Below are 20,677 nucleotides of genomic sequence, written 5' to 3'. Positions count from 1 at the left end.
ATCCATATGACGCAGTAGCAAACGCCAATGCACAAAAATGTCTGCTTGAAGTTCCTTAACTCTGACCGATTTTGTTTCATTTGAATGAAATGTCTTTAGTATCTTAAAAGTTTTGTCTGTCTTACATTCGTACTTTAGTTCAATTCCTAAGGTACATTAGTTCAATTCCTAAACAACTTACCGGGGTTCAATTCCGAAACAACTTACCAGGAAGAACTTCGGTAGGAAGCCTTCGCACGATGGTGCAAATACCAGCGTGGAGTTCAACCTTGTCTGTAAACTACCACTACGCAATACCTGACCACCGGACAGGTGTACAGCAGCAACAAAGCTGGAAACGAGTTTTGTAACGAGTGGTGTATACGTAGGGGACATAAAACCGCAATGGCTGTTCATAGTCTACGTATCTGCTGGTGTAAAGCGTTCGTTATCGATATACTCACTAACGTGCGATCTTTGAACAACTTTTTTTAAACAAAAGAACATCTGCAACCCGGAAACGTCTCAGACTTATTGTATTGTCGCGTGGTATAGCGACCATTAATATGGCGGCAGTCAAATTGTAGAAACGAAACTCTTTACTGAACTAACTTAAGGTAAGACAATAGAAAACTCATTGCCTATGGAATATTGCCTGAAACGGCTCGTTGGGACGCTCATGAGAAAAGCTGAGCATTTGGTGTATATATTTTTGAATATCTCTCATCTAAAATCTTCTCGAGGGCCCCCAAGCAAAGTCTTTAAGATGGCTCCTAATAATTTCCATTATTATAACGCAAACTCAACTTTGCTGCTTTATTAAGCGGTAAGCAGAATATCTGGTACAGTATACTCAAGACCCGCCACGGTGGTCTAGTGGTTATGGTGCTCAACTGCTGACCCGAAGGTCACGGGATCGAATCCTGGCCACGGCGGTCGCATTTTCCATGGAGGCAAAAATGCTTGAGGCCCGTGTACTTAGATATAGGCGCACGTTAAAGAACCCCAGGTGGTCGAAATTTCCGGAGCCCTCGACGGCGTCTCTCATAACTTAATTGGTTTTGGGACCTTAAATCTCAAATATTAATATTACTACATTGTAATATAATACAAAGGCACGCCCATATAATTATATATTTGTTTTCAAAATCACCTTGGCAGAACAGCAAACTCAAGTGAAGTATAAATGTGCAAACAGTAGGAGAAATAACGCAGACATTTCAAGGTAACAATAAAGCAGAGAGCTTATTTTGGCAGCACGTTACAAAAGGGATATTGCAGCGACCACACCGGAAAAAAACAATAAAGAGACCTAGGTACGGAATTAAAAACAACAGGTAAGAAAGCATTAGTGCTAACAATCAAACTATTATTTCAAAAATTCTTTGAATATATAAATAGCACGAAAAGAAATAATATGGTGCACCGAGATATCTTTTGTTAGGTAAAGGCTTGTTCTATTAGATCGAGCATCAGTATCGGTGCATCTATTGTCCTTAGAACGTTATTTGCATATAGGTCAATGTCATCGCATGTAAGGCATACTTACATCCACAAGATGCTTCAAATCGCTGATGTGTGATAGCCATGACACGCGAAGCAACTCTGTTCTTGCATTCTTCAGGTTTCGTAACGAAGCACCACGCAAGAGAATCAATAACGACGCGAAAGCGGCATAAGAATTTACGTGACAGACGCTGCGCTCGTTAGAGTGCGCGGCGCAGGACCGTGGCTAAGAGAAAGTGTCATCTGACACAAATAAAACGAAAAAAAAATTCTAGAAAACAAGAACTACGTGGGCTGGGTGTAGACGTTCGCGCGCGTGTTTGTGTCGAGACTGCGCGAGCGCTGCCACTTGACTCTGTTCCACCAATAGGGACGCGCAGACCTCATCACCTGCCCTCACTAGAGGACTCTGGCAGAAAGATAAATTTATGTCGCTGCCCTTCGTTTTATTCAGGTGGCTTAGTGGCGCCAGTACCAGCTTGAGAAGCAGAGTTCAGCCAGGGATAATTGTTTCCCACGGTGGTGTTGCGATAGCGGTATCTTGCATCTTAAGATACACGATACATTATTGAATGTATCGGAAATACAGATACAGATACTCATTTTGCGAGACGTATCGCGATACAGATACAAGATACCCGATGAGTATCTAAGATAGTATCTAAGATACATGTATCTTCGATACTGCCCAGCACTGGCTGCTGGCGTTCTTCCATCAGTTGACAAGTTAGCGGAATCCAACAAGCGCTCACTACAAGTCCTCACTGATGGGCCGGCTGCCAGCAACTGACTGCTTTCTAGGGGTTCAAAAACATTCACGCACGCGCATGAATTTCCCCTCCATATCTTCACAGAAGGAGGCCTTCCGGACATTTTTGGTTTAGGTGGGAAAGAAGAAGGTTCGATACTTGTTGTGAACTCACCTCGTATTCGGGCATTTCAGAGAATATATGCTTGTTTTATTCGGCGTTTATCTCGGGAAGCCATAAGAAGAGCCCATATTTTGTTTTTTTTTCCTACTGAGAAACGTGGCCTCCCCCAGTCTTCTGCATTTCTTTATGCGAAAGATAGTAATGCGATTTTTTTACATTAAGGGGCCACAAAAGAGAAACTTAGCTAATCAGTAAAAATGAAGTACATTGACCTCTGAGGGGGTCATAGACAACATACCAAGTTTCGGGAAATTTCGTAGAGCCAATGTCGCCAAAGTACGAGAAATTCCTGACATCACAAGTGGAGATTTCGGCGCGAATTTTAAAAATGAATCTTTGACCTTCATTTCGTCCCCTCTAATAATAAACTTATGATGGTGAAATTAACGACATTAGGGTTCCCAGAGTACACTTTATCGACCTAAAGCGATTCGTTACTTCACTTTCGTGTCCCTTAAAGACGTCTCTAAACCATTTGTTCTACTATTTCTGCAAACCCGTCTTGTTTACAACGCCCCCTCCCCCCCCCCCCCCCCCACCCTTTTTTTTTGTCACGGCGAGCGTTGCTGAAGAATCACAGTTGTGGGCGTAGGCGTTCGCAAGAGGGGTGCAGGGGGATAATGACGGCCGAGGACCACCAATCTTTCATTTCGAGAGTTGCTGAAGAATCAGAGTTGTTGAACTTCTTTGAAGGTATTGTTGACACTGTCCAATTTCTGAAAGCCAGATTCACACTAGAGCATTTGTACACAGTTGACAGAACAACGCTAACTGCTGCACTTGAAACTGTTCACCGAGAGCCATATTTGTCTCAATATTGTCATGGTGTGTTTTTCGGCGTACGTAGAATGAATAACGCCAGCGGCGAAGACGTTTTTCTTGGAGCTGCACACCCCTACTTTACCAGTAAAGAGATATGGCTTAATTAAAAAGGAATAAATGTGCGTTGCACTGTAAATTGCAAACTTTTTTTTTTTTTTAGCATGCGCGTTTGGGGAGCACATGCATCGCTCGGCGATCAGCGGCCGCGAGCGCGCGCGACCAAAGTCCACTTCGTCGTAACGTCTTCTTCTTCACTGGGCTGCACACACCATCGAACAAGGTGTCTGTACGTCTCCTTAAAGGCAAACATAGTGCCTATACCTGCTCTGCTCCATTCAATTGCGTTTGCTCAGCGGCAATAACTGCCGCTTTGGGAGCGAGTTCCCGTCGTGTCCACGACACGACGGGAACGCGCAAGAGCAATCCAAAAGCAGACTAAATAAGGTGAGGGTCCCGCCCACACGGTCATAACTGGCATTCCAGCATTGGTCCGAAAAACGTCCCCGTGGTTTAAGTGGTTTAAGCTTTGCGACAATGGTACACAATTAGGCTAGTATATCGCAGTTGACACGCAAATATGAGGCTTAGAAAAAAAACATGGTTGATCCCTCCGTCATAGGAATCGGTATAACACGAAAGTAAAACGTGTCCTTACAGAAGTAGTTCAATGTTTACAGTACATTGATATAGGAGAGCTTGCACAGTGTCTATTGGTGTTGGGCAGCTATAGCACCGTTTAACATGGATGCACTCACGTTGACGCTTGGTGGCACATCTCCATTTCGGCGACTAACGTCCATGATCGATGATTAAACAAACCTTTGTGGTAGCTGTAGTAGTTAACGGTGAGAGCGTAATCAGAGAAAGCCGTGTGACAGCCAGAAGAGCATCGCTGACTGGACGCAGAACTTGGGCATGCGGTATCCCGCCTCATGTTAAAGAGTTGTTGAACGCCACGGCGGGACTAGAGGGAAACGAAGCGCTCGTCGTGTCTCACCCTCTAGCCCGGCCGCGATTTTTCTCGGCGCGAGCGTAAGCGGGGAACGCGGTGCTACAGCCAGGCGACGTGGTGGTACTAACAAAATAATATTTGTATAATCGTTATAAAAAAGTCGCTTGTGTGATGCATTGCCATGACAGCCACTCATATTATTTAGACCGAATATTATTCAGAGGATGTATGGGTCGTGCCCTTTACTGTGCGCCAGAGTTCTCCTCTGGCACAGACCAAACATGCGTCACGTGCAAAACCGCTTAGAAATTCGAATGTTCAGGAGCAAAAGCAGCGTGCGCTTAGAGTTGATGCATACGGCCAGCTTAGAGTTCATGCATACGGCTCCCAAAGGGAGCCAGAAGGCACGAAAACTTATCTGCGCATGCCCAAGCAATAGGCGAACCTATCAATCCGGCACGCGTGGTGGTCTACGTGAGAGATACCTATCAGATAACTATCGCAAAAATCGCAATAATATGCTAGCCATATTGCATGCGACGGCGACAAGTGACTCGACAAAGCCTGCCGTGGCTCAAGGCTCGAGTGCTGGCGGAAACCCGCTCGAGCGACGGCTGCAGGTAACGCGACGATTTGGTAGCACAATAGCCTTTGTTTTCTGCTAGGGTTGGTAAGCGTACCTGTTATGACGAACTCCAACTTCGCCCTGCGATCTTCCCGTGAGTGTATGCATCGCCGCATATTGCACAGCTAACCACACTGAGTCTTGGCGTCTTAGCAGTATTAGCTCTTCCTGTGGCACCGAATGGAAAAGTTTCGTGATGTTTCAACCGTACAAACGGCACACGTAAGTGGCTAATCAAGGTAGTTAGAGATGCAGCGGCCATTCGATAGAAGGTCGCGGCTATGTAACAGGAAAAGAAAAGAAAAAAAAACACCGAGATGCGCACGGCCGAGAAGACATATCACATCGCTGTACAGGGCGGTGTAGCGATGACGTATCAAAAGAACGTGATCGACTCGCAAGTGTTCCATAGTCGCTCGAAACATTTCCGCGCGATGAGCCCAAAACCGAAAGATCAAGAGACTGAAACAAGTTTACTTCTCTGGACTAATTTGTAGTTCCACGTGACTGCGGCCAGCGAATGACAGCGAAACGGCACGTGCAAAACAGAGGCGCCACTCTAGACCCACTCGTTGCACTCGATGCTCGCGTTAGCGGAGACCAAGGAAGTAGTTCGTCCAAAGTGTTCACTTGCGGGAACAGGACAGGGACTAAAGGAAGAGACGACGACACACAGAACGCAGGCCACCAACACAGTTGATTGTTGTACATGCCTGCTGGCGCTTGTGCGGTGTATAAAAATTGTGTGCTCAAGGAAATAAACTTTTGTTGGCAGTTTGCGTTCTGTGTGTCGTCGTCTCTTCCTTTAGTCCCTGTCCTGCTTCCGCAATTCAACACTTTCGATCATGAACCAACATGCCCAATTGTCAGCCATTCTGTAGTTCGCCCAGTGCGTCAGACTAACATGGTGAATATGGCGGTGATGTCACCGACTTTGACAAACGGTAGTAAAACGGGACGCGAGCTCCTCAACTAAAGAAAGCCCTGTGGAGCAGTTACGTCGAACGAAACAAACGTATGTTCACTTTTATGGCTGTTGTGTCCGACATCGCAAGCAGCATGACGTTCATTTTGTTTGCAGTTCTAAGTGCATCTCGTTAGATAATTCACCGTAACTACAATAACCGAATGCAAACACCTCTGAGCTTCGTAAGTAGACGACGTACTGAGCACGTTGTCTATTACTTGTGCCAATGATTGCACCTCCAGTTTAATTAGTGGTTTGCAATGCGGCTGACACGGCCAAACAGGCTACGAGTAGAGGTGTGCCTCGAAGCAAAAGCTATGGCGCTCTGTAAGCCAGCTCCGGTGTCGAGGTGGGCTACATGTTTAGACCGAATTCGCACTCTATTACAGATTTTTTTTTCTCGTTTTACAAACTACTTGTCGGAGCCCCGAATGGACGTATGAAAACGTTCGTCTAGCGGCGAGGGACATGCAGGCGGTATTGCCGGTTGCCAACTTCCTGACGCCACACTAGGGTCAAAATACTTGAAGCATTTTCTGTGCTTTCTTTTCTTTTTGATTCAGAAGAATCTTCTGCATGCATAGACAGGAGTAACTCAAGCGCAAAATGAAGCTAGGAGGAGCCACTTAGCCAGGAACCTGCCTTGGTTACGATGGCTGCCTATTTAAACCAAAAGGCCTCCTCTTGGCTCTCCGTGCCTAAGCAGCGCTCTCGATCACGTGCTGTCATGACTGGCGCCTGTGCAACCTCTTACGTGGCCCAAGACAGATCCTTTCAGGTATTAGGTGAAAGAGAGCGGGGCTCAGCCTTGAAGCTCAGAAGTGCGGTCCATATTTTCTTTTGCGTATTTTAAAGACCGTCGCCTTTCTCGCACGTGTAGCCCCGAGCGGCCGATTCTATTTTTGCGCGAACTCAAACTGATGGTCAGCGCCCACGTGATGACGTTCTTTTTTTTTCGTTTATTCTTCTACAACAGGTTTGCTGTCAAATGCTTGCAGACATATTGATCATTCAAATTTTACTTATCGTATTTTCCCCTATATGCACACTTCATGGAAGTCGGTGTTTTAAGCTGCAGTAATCCTTAGTGACAGCTAGCTTTCAAGATGAGCCAGCTTATTGATTGTCTTCATTAAGAGGCTCATTTGTACTCTATAGGCATAGTCATCGACCAGGAAATGAAGAAACGGCTTAATATTCATGCATAGCTGCATCGACCACGTCCTACCTTCATAATTTATAGGTCTGGCTCGCGTAGCCGGCAGAGGCGTCAGGCCACTCAACCACTACTAGACCCTCCAACAATTGACTAAATATCAATTGACGGAGTGTCTACTTGTGGTCTTCTACTCGCGGTACTTCTTTTTTAAAATGATTCCGAGCAAAAGTATTTCCTCTTCATCACAATTTCTATAGAGACCGTACGCTCGCACTGAAACAAGCCTAACATTAACAAGACAAATGAATTGGTCAACACACAACGACTTCAGGACAAGCTCGCACAGCTGAGAAAATTTTTAAAAGTTCCGCTCATCTTTTCTCTCTATCACTCTTCCCATAAAGAAAGCTCCGACTTGAACTCATGCTGAGACGAAAGCAAACAGAATTTAAAAAAATAACCCTGCCAATCGTGCGATGGCACTGTTTCCCGTAAAATTCGGTGGTGGTAGTAGTGGTGGTGGTGATGTTGCAGCAGGCGGGGTTAGCCTGGCCCGCATGGCCGGCAATTGTTTCGCCTGAGCATCTCCTGAATCGTTGGTGTCTGTCACCACGTGTTGGACAGCCCGGTGTCTCGCAGCAAGACCAGCACAATTCGTTGCGCGCTCCTCCTCGTTGCCGCGGGCCCTTCAGGAACGGGCTCCCGTAAAATTCCTCAAATCGTGGCTTGCCCGTTTCGCTATTGACATCCTGTGGCAGTCACAACGCATTGCGGCGCTTCGTTCAATATTTATTGATGCTGTTCCTCGTGTCAACCCATAAAGGCCACTTCTTTTCTTCCTTAACGTATGCTGGGTGAGAAAGAAATCGCAATAACGCGAGAAAGCGGCTCAACTGAAATGTTACGAAGACTGCATGGGAACTCATTTAAGTGCGCGAAGAACAATAAAAATTATTCTTTGCCGGTTCGAGGTGTTCGATATTCGGTCAGTCATGCTGCCTTAATAGGCCAATCGGAAGCCTTCCGAACCCGAGCAAATAATACACACAGAAATCAACAACTCTTGAGAAAAGAAACATTATAACTTGGAAACCGAACACACGTTTCCTGGGTATATAGGCTCCCAAAGCAACGTCGAGCGGCGCCACTGCTCTTATCGCAACTAGGGGCATCCAACGGCCACAACACTACCGCCCCCGCTTCCGCGCAGGCGCAGAGCTCTAGGATTGCATCTGTGGTGCGTCACAATGTAACTATTGCCGACTAGCAGTGCTCTGGGCTGAACGAGGAGCGCGTGCGCACCCGTGTCCTTGCCGCCGCCGCCGCTGGCAAATCCGGCGACAACCGCCTTCGCGGGCAGCGTCTGCCCCCAGTAACGCATATAGTCCAGGCGCGCGAGCGTCGCACCCAGGCTTGAGCTTGTTTGTCTACCAGGCTATACGAAGAAACCTTTGTTCGGCTCGGGAATAGTGCGGAATATATCTTCAAAGTCGGCCTGTCCATTTTCCTTCGCGATGTCTTCCATTTTTCGCTACGTTTCCTCCCTTTATCATGAGCATATCTCATGTGGTCTGAAATTCCGTGTAAACAAAGAAAAAAGCATTTAAGTGGAGCGGTGTCACTGGCGTCTAGTATAGACGGCTTCTATGAATAATCAGGGAGCCCGGGCGTTCAGTGCCACGCATTAAGATAGCAATTTTCTTTTTCGAAAAACTTATTTGCGAAAACTTATTATTCCGCCGCACCAGCACACGCCAAAAACAGGAAGGAAAAATAATTGGGCTGTGCCTCCGGTCTGCGCTTACACGTGCTGGAATGCAAATCAACCATGTTTTGCCTTTTCTCCTAGTAAGACGGGTCATCCGCTTAAAGATTACCACCAAAAAGACGTTGCACAAGTGGAGGTCTGAAAGATTGCTTTTGCCTCAATGGGGGAGAAGGAGGTGGCAAGAAAGAGGGCGGTCCGCATACTTCAGCTCCATCACAGCGGTCTCTCAACAGCTGTAGACGATTTTATTTTCGACTCATGGGTGCCGCGATCTTGGGTTGTTAAACGAATGTTATACCTTATTTTTGTATGTCATGACGTGAAATTAGCAAGGTCATGAATGTCGGATGCATCAACCCAACCGTCTACTGTTCGTTTAGTTGTTAAAGATACACGACTGCAAAGTTACCGGCCCAACATGGCAGCATCGAAATCCATCGGTAAAATAGTCTATACTTCACTGAGGGAGCATGTCTATGAGACGCTGACCTTGGCACTTTTGTTCCTCGAAGACTTGTTCAAATTCATGGGAATGGAGAAATCGTTTGATTTTTTCAGCAACATCGACCATTTCGTAATAGAGAAGTTTTGCACACACGTTTGCTGCATGTGGAGACTACGGATCTGTACTCTATTCGGCAAGACGTGCTTCCAGCCGACTCGCTACTGTAGGTCAGCGGCTATATCGTTCTGACTCGTCATTTGTTGTTGACCTCGCGAAGGAGTGCACGAGCAGCGTTTACAAACTTCTGCGGCGCGTCAGTGTGTTTTTTCCTGCGAGTGCTACGGGGCGGCGAGTTAGCACTTCGGAGGCCCTCGTGAAGGCGCGTTAAACTTTCATATATATGGCTTTTGCAGGGATCACAAGTACGTGCGTTTGATGAGATCGTGAACCCAGATTGCTGGGGGTGATCGATACTGGAATAGAACGTACACGAATGCATTCAACCACGAGCTGTTGGGCCGTCGAGAGGTATGGCCAGTATGGCCTCGTATACGCTTGCGCTCTGTAATTCTCGGCGCGGTTCCCGCACCTGTTTGACTTCCCCGGGAGCCGCATGCCTGCATATATCGCTGGGACAACAGCAAGAGAAAGAAAATAAGGAGGGGGGGGACTGAACGTACGCCTTCCTGTTAGCAGTAGCCGTGTCTCGTTTCAAAAAAATAAACCGGAGGCACCGTGGCCGGGAAAGCACGCACTCGGCGACAGTTGCGTCATAGTAGCAATTTAGTCGGCGTCATTTCATGCACACCGCACAGGCGCGACCGCGGAAGCGCGGCAAGCCCCGTCTGCGAGGCACAGCGGTTGTGCCGTGCGCGCGTGCGGGGCGGCGGATAATAATTCCGAACCATTTTTTTATCCTCTCTCTCGTTCAACCTTTCGTTGTTTCTTTTGATATTCGTCGAAAACTAAAAGCGGATAATGACAGCCTGCAGGACAGGCAGCCGTGTGTCTCCTCGATCGGCCGGCTAAACATTTTTTTCCCCTTCCGTCATTGATCACGCCCGATCTGCTCTCTAAAACACGATCTGCGTGCGTACACACACATGCCGGAGCCCGATTCGGTCGACCCGCTCGTTTGCTTCTTATCCCACGCTGGAGCCGGCCAGCTTATTTATCTTATTCTTACGGGTCGTTGCGATGACGCAAGCGAGCGGAGTAATGGGCACCGCGGAGAAGGATAAAGAAGAGGACGAAATAATCGGGGGGTCCGGCGGACACCAAGATATGCCGGCCGGCCAGAGAAATTAGCCGCGGCCGGCGCGCGGTGTGTAGCATCGGCATGTAATGAGCCATCGCGAATGTCTCACCGGCCACTCACGTTTGGTTACCGCGCGTAACCAAACGTAAAGCGAGCGCGCGGCACGAACCTATTAGAGAAACCTAACAGGGGAAGCGAAGGGACAGAGACTGTCCGAGCGCCTAATGACTGCGTCGAAATTATGCCGTCACGTGCGCTTCCCGACGACGCATGTGGCCTGGCCCGCGGTGGGAAGGCTCGGGGCCCCCGCTGCACGAGGCTCACGAGGGTCGACGTCGGCTCGTCTTGGCGCGCGCCCGCCGTCGTGCTTGCCCGTCTTATTTGCCATTCCGCCGCGGCATGTCTTTGAAAAGCACACAAACACACGCGCACGGTTCCGTCCGCAGGTGCCGAGAGGGCTCCTCGCACGACGACCTCTAGCGGCATATCGACCCGGACGCAAACAGCGCGGAGCCCCGAACGCACAAGGAGAAACACTTGCACTGCGCGTTTGCTTTGTCTTCACATACCGCGCATACACGGCCGTATTTGCCCTCAAAGTGCAAATACAAGTACAGTGCCCTCGGATTGAAACGCGACATCAAAGCTTTCAGTATGACGACTGGTATGCGCAATTGCTCGAGCTAATTCCGTTATGTCGATACCAATCCTTGCTCCTTGAGGGGTACGGAAACAAAAATTATAAGCTTTTTTTTTCGTTTTTGCATCAAATGAAAGGCCAAGACCTCAAGAACCTGGAAAATGCACTGGCAAGCGTGAGTGCGCTCTGAAAAATGAATTACAACGTGTGTTTAAAAGCAAAATCTACTTTTGGTTCCTACTGTACACTGACGTCACGACATGCGTTATAAGCTTCTCGTCACGTGCTCGCACAAGATGTCGTTACGTTTCTACGGCTCAAAAGGACAGACGGATGGGCTGGTTGGTAGAACATAATTCAAGCAGTAGCGCAAAGAGCACGACGGGACACAGCGCTAACCAACAACTCAGTGTTTATTGCACGCGATCACATATATACAGGGTTTTTTTTTTTTTTAGACAATACAGTTTTTTAATAAAAGTCCTGTGAAAGTAGGGCTGCTGCCGTTTTCTCACACGAACTCTACGTCGAGGCGGAAATACTTTGCCCCAACTAAAATGACACTGTTGTGACTAATTAACAAAATCTCGCTAATTAACTTCCTAATTATTGACTTGAGGGCAGTTGTTTATGTTAGAAAGTTGTAGTTGTGTACTGCATGACAATTTATGGCATACCCATTTTTTAGAAATCAAGGAAGTTGCACGTAATTTGAGATATTCATCATCGAATTTCAAGGGCGATACCGAGACTGATCGCGCCCAGCGCGCACGAAACGCGACGACTCTGTTACGCCAGACCGGAACTACTCGCGACAAAAAAGTGACGAAATTTGAAGGAAGGCGCGTCGTGGCTGTACCTTTTCTTGAAAAGCGACAAGTCATTTCACTTTCGCCAGCGGATCGCCTTACCTGTGCGTGTGGTGTTTGTCCCTTATCTGTTTCTTTCGAGCTGTGCGCAAGAAAAGCGCAATATCAACGTTTTCTTTGTCTGTGAAACAGAAAACTTAGGAGCAGCCACTGCGGCGCGTCTTCTTGCATACATGCCAAACAGATTTTTCGCGCCTGTTTGTAGTTTATGAAAGAAACAGATTAGCATCACAGATTGAACCAAAAGTTGTGTATTTCAGAATGATTGCTGATTTTCCTGACCGTGTTTTGTTTTGGCATGCCTTGGTTTAAATTTCGTCACTTCCTTGTCACATGCAGTTCCGGTCTTACGTAACCGAAAGGCTGCGTTTCATGTGCACTGGGTGCCGTCAGTCTCGGTATCGCCCTTAAATTTCGAATCACGTGCAACTGTTTTGGTTTCTAAAAAATAGGTATGCCATAAATTGGCACACAGTACAACTTTCTAAAATAAACAACTGCCCTCAAGTCAATAATTAAAGAGTTAATTAGCGAGTTTTTGTGAACTAGTGACAACAGCGTCATTTCAGCTGGGGGCAAAGTATTTCCGCCTCGATGTAGAGTTCGTGTGCGAAAACGACAGGAGCCTTACTGTCATAGCATTTTTATTCAGAATCTGAATGGCAAAAAAAAAAAAAAACACCCTGTGTATAGAACACTGCGCAAACGAAAAAAAAAAGGATGGGGGAGGGGGGGGGTCTATTTATTTATTTATTTATTTATTTATTTATTTATTTATTTATTTATTTATTTATTTATTTATTTATTTATTTATAGGACACTGCAGGCCCATTGAGCGGCCCAAGCAGGAGTGGTTACGTATACATTCAACTGAGCATTATACATTGTACACAGTTAGATCCGTGCAACAACAACAAAAAGACAAAACAAATCGCCATGTATTGTAATACACACAGAAAAGGTAGAATGTATATACACACATAGAGTAATCATAAAATACAGTAGGTAAGGTAACATACAGTAAATACGGTAGGTATGGTTAATCAAAACAGGGGCGTAGCCAGGAATGTTTTTTTTGGGGGGGGGGGGGGTTCAACCATACTTTATGTACGTTCGTGCGTGCGTTTGTATGTGCGTGTGTATATACATATACGCAAGCAAAACTGAAAAATTTCGGGGGGAGGGGGGTTTGAACCCCCCCTGGCTACGCCCCTGCATCAAAACAAAACGACATACTACTACGTCTATTTAATCATTTGCTCTTTTAGCTCAGCACTACGCAACCATGTCAATGGAAGGACATTCCACTCGTTTATCGTACGTGGAAAAAATTAAAATTTAAACGCATTGGTTCTGGTGCTGAAAGGCGTAAGGCAGTCAGCATGACGACGCCTCGTTTCTCGGGTTGAGGGGTGATATGTATTCATCTGGATTTAAAGCTATTTTTCTGTGTTTTAGCTGAAAAAGAAACTCCAGTCTCTGTATCTTACGCCGTAGCTGCTATGTTTGAATACCATGTTCACACATTAAAAGTGTTGGAGAGTCAGTTTTCCGATACTTTGAACCGTATAGCTTTTCGCTGAATCCTTTCGAGAGCATCGATGTCTTGTTTCGTATGTGGGTCCCAAACAATAGCGGCGTATTCAAGCTTCGGTCGAATAAGTGATAAGTATGCTAATTGTTTTGCCTCAGCTGGTGCTTGTTTTAATTTATGTCTGAGTAAGCAGAGTTTTCGGAAGGAGGACGCACATATGTTTGATATGTGTGAATTCCATTTCAGCGTGTTTGTTATGGTGACACCGAGATATTTGTAATTTGTAACTTCAACAAGTGGAATTGATGCAAGCGAGTACGGAAAGGAAAGACAATAGCTTTTTCTGGTAATTTTCATGAAAACAGTTTTCTCGGCATTGAGAACCATGTCCCATTGCTCACACCATTTATGAATTTTCTGTAAATTGTAATTAAGGATTACTTGATCCTCAGAACATTTCACCTCATTGAACAGCACACAATCATCAGCAAAAAGTCTGATACAAACCGGCTCACTAATTACATCAACGATATCATTTGTGTACATAGAAAACAACAATGGCCCAAGGACACTTCCTTGTGGCACACCAGAAGTCACTGGTAGCTGCCTCGAGCAATGGCCATCGATACATACAAATTGCACTCTGTCGCTTAAGTATGCCGCAACATAAGAAATAATAAAATCTGGTAAGCCTATAGCCTGAAGCTTTAAAATTAGTTTTGAATGATATACAAGATCAAAAGCCTTCTCAAAGTCCAAAAAAATAACATCGACCTGACCCGATTTGTCTAGAACCGAGGCTAAGCTATGTACGACTGTTATCAGCTGGGTGACTGTAGAGAGCCCCTTTCTAAAACCATGTTGAAACGGAGTTAATTTACTGTTGTCAGCTAAAAACTTGTTTATGTAATTCGCGATCACATGCTCCAGCATTTTGCAGCATGATGACGTCAGTGAGATTGGTCGATAGTTTGTTAATAGCATGCTGTCTCCTTTCTTTAAGGCGGGAACGATTCGAGCTGTTTTCCAATCAACAGGAATGTCAGCTGATGACAAGGAAGCACGGAAAATAACGTCTACGTGCTCTACGGCGCGATGCTGGGGATATCATACATAGCGTTCGTTAGCGTATTCCTCCGGGGTAAAGCAATGCTTGAATATAGCATGCCGTGTCATAGGAGTACATATGCAGTGTTTATTACCTTGTTAACAAATTGGATAGCCGACACTGCATCCCCAATTAACGTTGCACCGTCGTGACGCCTGCATAGTGTCCTTTCCAAAAGCAGTTTTAAAACTTGTGGCTCTGAATACTTGACTGCCACGCAGAATGCCTGGGTTCGATTCCTGTTCGGATCCTGATTTTCAAATGCGAACCATTTCTGAGCGAACCAAAGCACTTCGACCATTTCTTCTATCTATCTATCTATCTATCTATCTATCTATCTATCTATCTATCTATCTATCTATCTATCTATCTATCTATCTATCTATCTATCTATCTATCTATCTATCTATCTATCTATCTATCTATCTATCTATCTATCTATCTATCTATCTATCTATCTATCTATCTATCTATCTATCTATCTATCTATCTATCTATCTATCTATCTATCTATCTATCTATCTAGCCGCCTACGTCTGGGCGCTCTCGTGGTCGTCTCCTTAACTTGACACATACTAAAAACTTGCATGGGAGGGCATTAGTGTATGAAGAACACGATGAACAGGTCATTACATGAATAGCGTGAGATACTTGTTGCGTACGTCGATCATGAACCCATTTCCTTTGGGGACGTGTGGCACATACCCGTATACCACGGCCCATGGAATGCGCGTATGAGCCACAGGGGATTCACAGTTTGGATCAACCCAGGAACGGCGATAACAGACTTTCAAAAATCTTTACGCGATCGCGTTATGGCTCTTGTGTCGCAGAAAATGCGGGGCAGACATCGGCAGCGTTGTCAGTGAGGGAAATATCAGAGACAGAAAGATTGAAAATCACGGTAAGAGCCGGAACCTAACCCAGGCATTCTGCGAGGCAGTCAAGTATTCATCCACAGAGCTACGCCATTGCTTGAAACTGCTTACGAAAAATATCCTATAATCATGTCATATCGCGGTAACGTCAAATGTGGTTGCAGTGTTCGCTATTGGCGTTTTGTAACAATGTAATAAACATTACATATTAGCTCCTATGACTCGCCAAGTTATGGTCAACCATTGCTCAACCCGGAGGAATACGGCAAAAACTGCTTCTTATGATGTGCACAATATCGCACCATAGCGTGCAATTCATTTCGATAAAACTGACATCTGTGCTTTAAGGTGAGCGCTGACGTCACGTCGGGCCATAGGATAGATGCCCTTTAGTCGTCAGTGTAGTCGACATGCCTGGTAAGCCCACGATCAATCCCGTAGCCTGAAGGGGGAGGGCCATAGGAGCTTAAACGCTAAGCGCAAAAAAATATGACTTTTCCTTTTAAAGTGCTTAGCAAAGTGCCGCAATAAAGGCTCGTTGCTCGCGGCAGGGCTACCAATACATACAGCGGAGTTTAATAACAATATCTGGGGTTTCACGTGCCAAAATCACGATATTATTATGAGGCACACAGTATGGAGGGCTCCGGATACGTCGATCACCTGGGGCCCTTTTTGATGGTAAAAACCGGTAAAAACCCTCGTCGCGCCTATCGGTCCGAGACCAATTTTCGTCGCCGGGAGAACAGCATCGCTTGTCGCCAGCCAATCTGGACGCGGCATCGCCAGAGTTGCAGCCGCGGTGGGACGCTATACCAGCGCGGCCGTGACATGTCATACACAGCAGCAGCGCTTGCAACGGTGCTGGTGTTCCAGCACGGTCGTGATAGCAGCGCGGCCGTGAGTGACCACCGTATGTTCGCGCGGGACGAGAGCTCCAGTGTCAACGCTTCCATAACTTGTGGAACCTTTAAAACCCAGTGCACTTCAACCGCGCCTATCCCAGATGATTCCCGGAAACTGGCTGTAGCCTATGGAAACAAGAACACGCAGACATTGAACAGGTCCTATGGAAATGCACACGCACCCGGACCTCCTTGAGAAACGTTGGTGCGGCGCGCACTGGCTAGGTCAGAATTACAAGACCACGTTTGGGCCATCCAGCAGGCCCGGGAAACAGTCGAAAGGCTAAACCCAGGGAGGTTTAAAAAAAAATTCTGGAGTGGAAGCTCTCGCAACGCCTTGCCAGAACAAGTGAAGCCAGCTTTTGCCCACCAAAGAACTCGGAAACATGCTCTTTTCTGGTGGTGCCTACTAAGAGACTAAATGGCTTTGATCTGTTAGTATAAATACTACGTTAATTATAAAATAAAAGATAGTTGTTGCCGACAAAAGTAACCCGTCGAGTGGTGTATTGGCGACTGATCTCCAATAAAATTTGCCATGACTTTGAGGCTTACTGATGAAAACTAGTACACAAAGACACGCTTGGAGCAGTATCTGACCCGTAAAGTTGCTAATATTAAACTCGTCTGGCGTGCGTGGAAAACGCTCGCTTTCCTTCGCCAACGCCGATGATTTATCGTGCCCCTACTAAGATGGCGGCCGCAGCCGCCATCTTGTGGTGGGCACGGCTTCACTCTTGCGCAATAATCGCCGCTCCAGCAATTTTTTTTTTTTTTAACCTCCTTGGCTAAACCTCACCGCGACGAGCATCCGAGTGGCCTAGGCCAAGCCGCCAATAGGCAGGTTCTCAGTAAAGCTTTGTCCAGTATACAGTCCATTTGTTGTGTTGGCGATGGTGTCGCGCTGGCTCGCGCGACACTTTTCTGAGTGAACGGGGCTTGAGCGCGCATGGCGACCACGTGCGTCTTTCGACGATCGGCGGCCGCGTGCCCGCGAGACAAGTGCGTCGTAACGTCTTCCTTTTCCCTTGACGGAGATACCATCGACTAGAGTGTGTGTACATCTCCATAAGGGCAGGCTCAGACCCATACCTCGTCATGCGCTATGGTGGTTCTCCCTGAAGTCCCCATGGAGCTGTTGAGCAAGATGTGGCCCTACTGTCTGGCTGTTTCGGTATGGGACCCTTCTTTGCCATTTTTGACTGGCGACGGAGTGCTTGAAGCCCGTCGTTCGCCGTCTTCCTCTCCGGGCTGAAAACCTTGCTCCTCTCTCCCCGCACTTTTCCTCTTTCTTCCCTCGCACTTTGCCCTCTTTCCCCGACCTAATTACCTACTAAGAAAATCCAAAGTCAGACTACATCTTTTTGGACCCAGCCATGCGGTCCTAAGTGGTACATGACTATCATTATAATTTATTTCACTCTTAATAATTCTAGCGAAGTAGTATGCCAATGATTTTTAGTTTAGCTCTTTTCAGTAATCTATATTGTGATTTCTTTTTCACCCCCAGTGAAGTTCACCGCCAATTTTTCAACCTTTCTTCTTTTTCGAATTGTGTGGCCTAACTGTATCCGCTTTTTCATACGATCTAGTCATTGTATCATTGCCAGATGTATCTATTTCTTTCCCTTGCGAACGCAACAGCAAAAAAAAAAAAAAAAAAAAAAACAAGTCCCTCCAACACGTTGGCATTCTCAACAGCGTAAGTATGAACAAAGACCGCATGTGCTTTGACACAGATGTTTGGAATGCATGCCGCAGATGCCTTCATTAACTCTGACCAAAGGACGTCCACAACCTCTGCAAACAAGCTGCGCACGCTAACCGCGTAGGACGTAAGCAGCACAAACAAGCATACCGCCAGACTGACCCCCAATTTTTCTTTGCTGCATCCCATTCCTTAAGCCACTGTGCGCTACAGAACCATTGTTAGCCACTTCTCATGGGACCGTTGGGTCAGTATCATCTCTTAACAACTTTAACTGACCGCGAACCCAGCGCAGTGGCTCAATGGCCACGGCGTTCTCCTGAAATGCTGTAATTAGCATTTCTATGGGCAACAAAATGCAAAATAATAATAATAATAAAATACAGATATTCCGAGACTGGTGTGCCAATTAAAGGGGTCAACCACTGTCAAGAACATGTTATAAGATGCTGGTGTAAATGAAAAAAAGCGTGAATTACAACATTGAAATCGAGCACATTCTTTGCAGTTTAAGTAGGAACAAGAATGTTAAGTTGCCTCAAAAAGTAACAAAAAAAAAACGGTATGCCGCGCAAATTTGAGGAGAAGCGTACTGCGTGAAGGCACATTACTTACGTAGTTTGCTGTTATTTGGTGCACAATACGCACTTTTTAAAATTGGGGATCTTTATATTGTCACGGGGTCGTGACGTTGACGAAGGAAGCAGTCGGCGAGTCCAAGATGAAACTCTTTATTTGGCCGAAGTTGTGGCCAGGAAACGGAAAGTTAAACTACGAGCAATGCGCGCTGTAGACTGATAGCGGCGAGCAGAGCGTCGACCGTCGATAATCTGAACCGCGGCCAGGCGCGTCAGGCATTTATCCATGCGGCATCGAACATTGGAGCCTTATCGCTGGTGGCCACGTTAGTTCGAGAATAAACTCAGCTGTTCACGTTTGCGCGCTCAAGCCTAACGGATAATCTCGAATGTTCCCAGACATTCTGGCGGTGTTTGCGCAAGGCAGCAGCTACACTGTGCAATGGGCCGGTGACAGAAAACATAGAAAGGAAGGGGCGTGCGTGGCATTATTACATTCCTTTCTGTCCCCGTTACCAGTGTAGTGAACATAAGAAAAAAAAGAGACGCAGAAAAGTAAGCAAGGGTAAAATTGGAACCGAACCCGCTTTTGCAGCTTTCTCCGAAGAGGCGCGCAGTATTTTTTTTCATGTTGTTCCTCCCTCAGCCGCATTTTCTCATGGGGGAGCCTCAGAGTACTGGCGTCGTACACGAAGGGAACTCGCGCGCTCAGTGCGCTCAAGTATGCGAGGTTATTTTAGGAGCTATCTTCGCGCGACTGAAATAATTTAAATCATGTAAGCTAACTTATGTCTGCTTGAAACAGTGTTCTCGCCGGCGGGCCTCTCCTGTCCGGCCGCGGTTGTGGAAAGGTAGCCTTTGTAATCAGAAGTTTGCTCGCAATGCGAGAATGTATTTATGTCCAGTACACTGGACACTAGGATCCAATTGACGCGCATCGTGCTAATCATCGGGAGAAAAAAAATCACAGCATATCCACGGAGTGAATGATGATGAGTGGGCGAAGCTGCGGAGGTTCATCGGTAAACCGTGAATCTTCCGTGAATTCTGCCCAGTACATCATCACCGACGTGAGATCGGGCGCGTTTATACTAAAGGTTCGATGAGTTATGACGACTTGCAGCTCACTTTAATTTTACATGTACGCTGTGAATTTTCATTGTTTAGAAAACCATTGCTTTAGCAAACATCTGGCGTCTTTCGTTAAGCAGCTGGCGTCTTTTCGTTTTGCTTTAGAAACATCTGGCGTTCTTCCGTTTTGCTTTTACAAACATCTGGCGTCTTTCGTTGGTTTATTTCATCAATCAACGGCGTTTTGAACAAAAATTTTCATTGTTTAATCACGCACAGGAGAAATCTCACCAGGCACTACCTTGGAGGTAAAGAATGGCTGCTAATGGGAATGAGAGGCAGAAGAAGTCGGCTTTTAGCTACCGAGGAGGGAGCGCACGTGACAAATTTTGAAGCCAGCCATAAAAAAAGAAACAGGAGCATGCTGGGAATTCTACCAAGAGCATTTAGCACGAGGAGGGAGCGGCGTCGGAGGATGTTGGCTGGTAACGCTAGGCGCGTGCTCTCGTAATTTTTTTTTACAGCGAAAGCTGTTATGAGATCACTTCAGCGGCCGTTTTTGGCGCCGTAGTTGTCCGCCGCCGCCGCCGCCGCCGCCGCCGGTGTCCGAAACCAGTATCGCTCGAAATAAGAAAAAAACGAAATAAGAAAAAAATTCCAGGATGGAACGAGGTCCGAACCTGGGCCCTCTGCGTGGGAGCCCAGTATTCAACCTCTGAGCCATGGCGGTGCTTGAAACTGCTTTGCAAAAAGGTTCTATACAGGCTTCATGTCGGGAAGGAACCACATTAACATTTGCAATATAGCGTGGTAGAAAAGTAAAATAAGCACCAAGCGTCGCACAACGCGAATTCTGTAACCAGGCGTCACACAATGCGAATTGCGCAACGAGTAGGTTGTTGAATGCTTCCAACCCATTACAGGCGCTCCGCCATACTTCTTCATCGTCATCAGGCACAGCATCAAGAGAGTG

The sequence above is a fragment of the Rhipicephalus sanguineus genome, chromosome 1, assembly GCF_013339695.2.
Source record: "Rhipicephalus sanguineus isolate Rsan-2018 chromosome 1, BIME_Rsan_1.4, whole genome shotgun sequence".
Classification (NCBI taxonomy): Eukaryota; Metazoa; Arthropoda; class Arachnida; order Ixodida; family Ixodidae; genus Rhipicephalus; species Rhipicephalus sanguineus.
Note: the sequence above shows the minus strand (reverse complement) of the source record.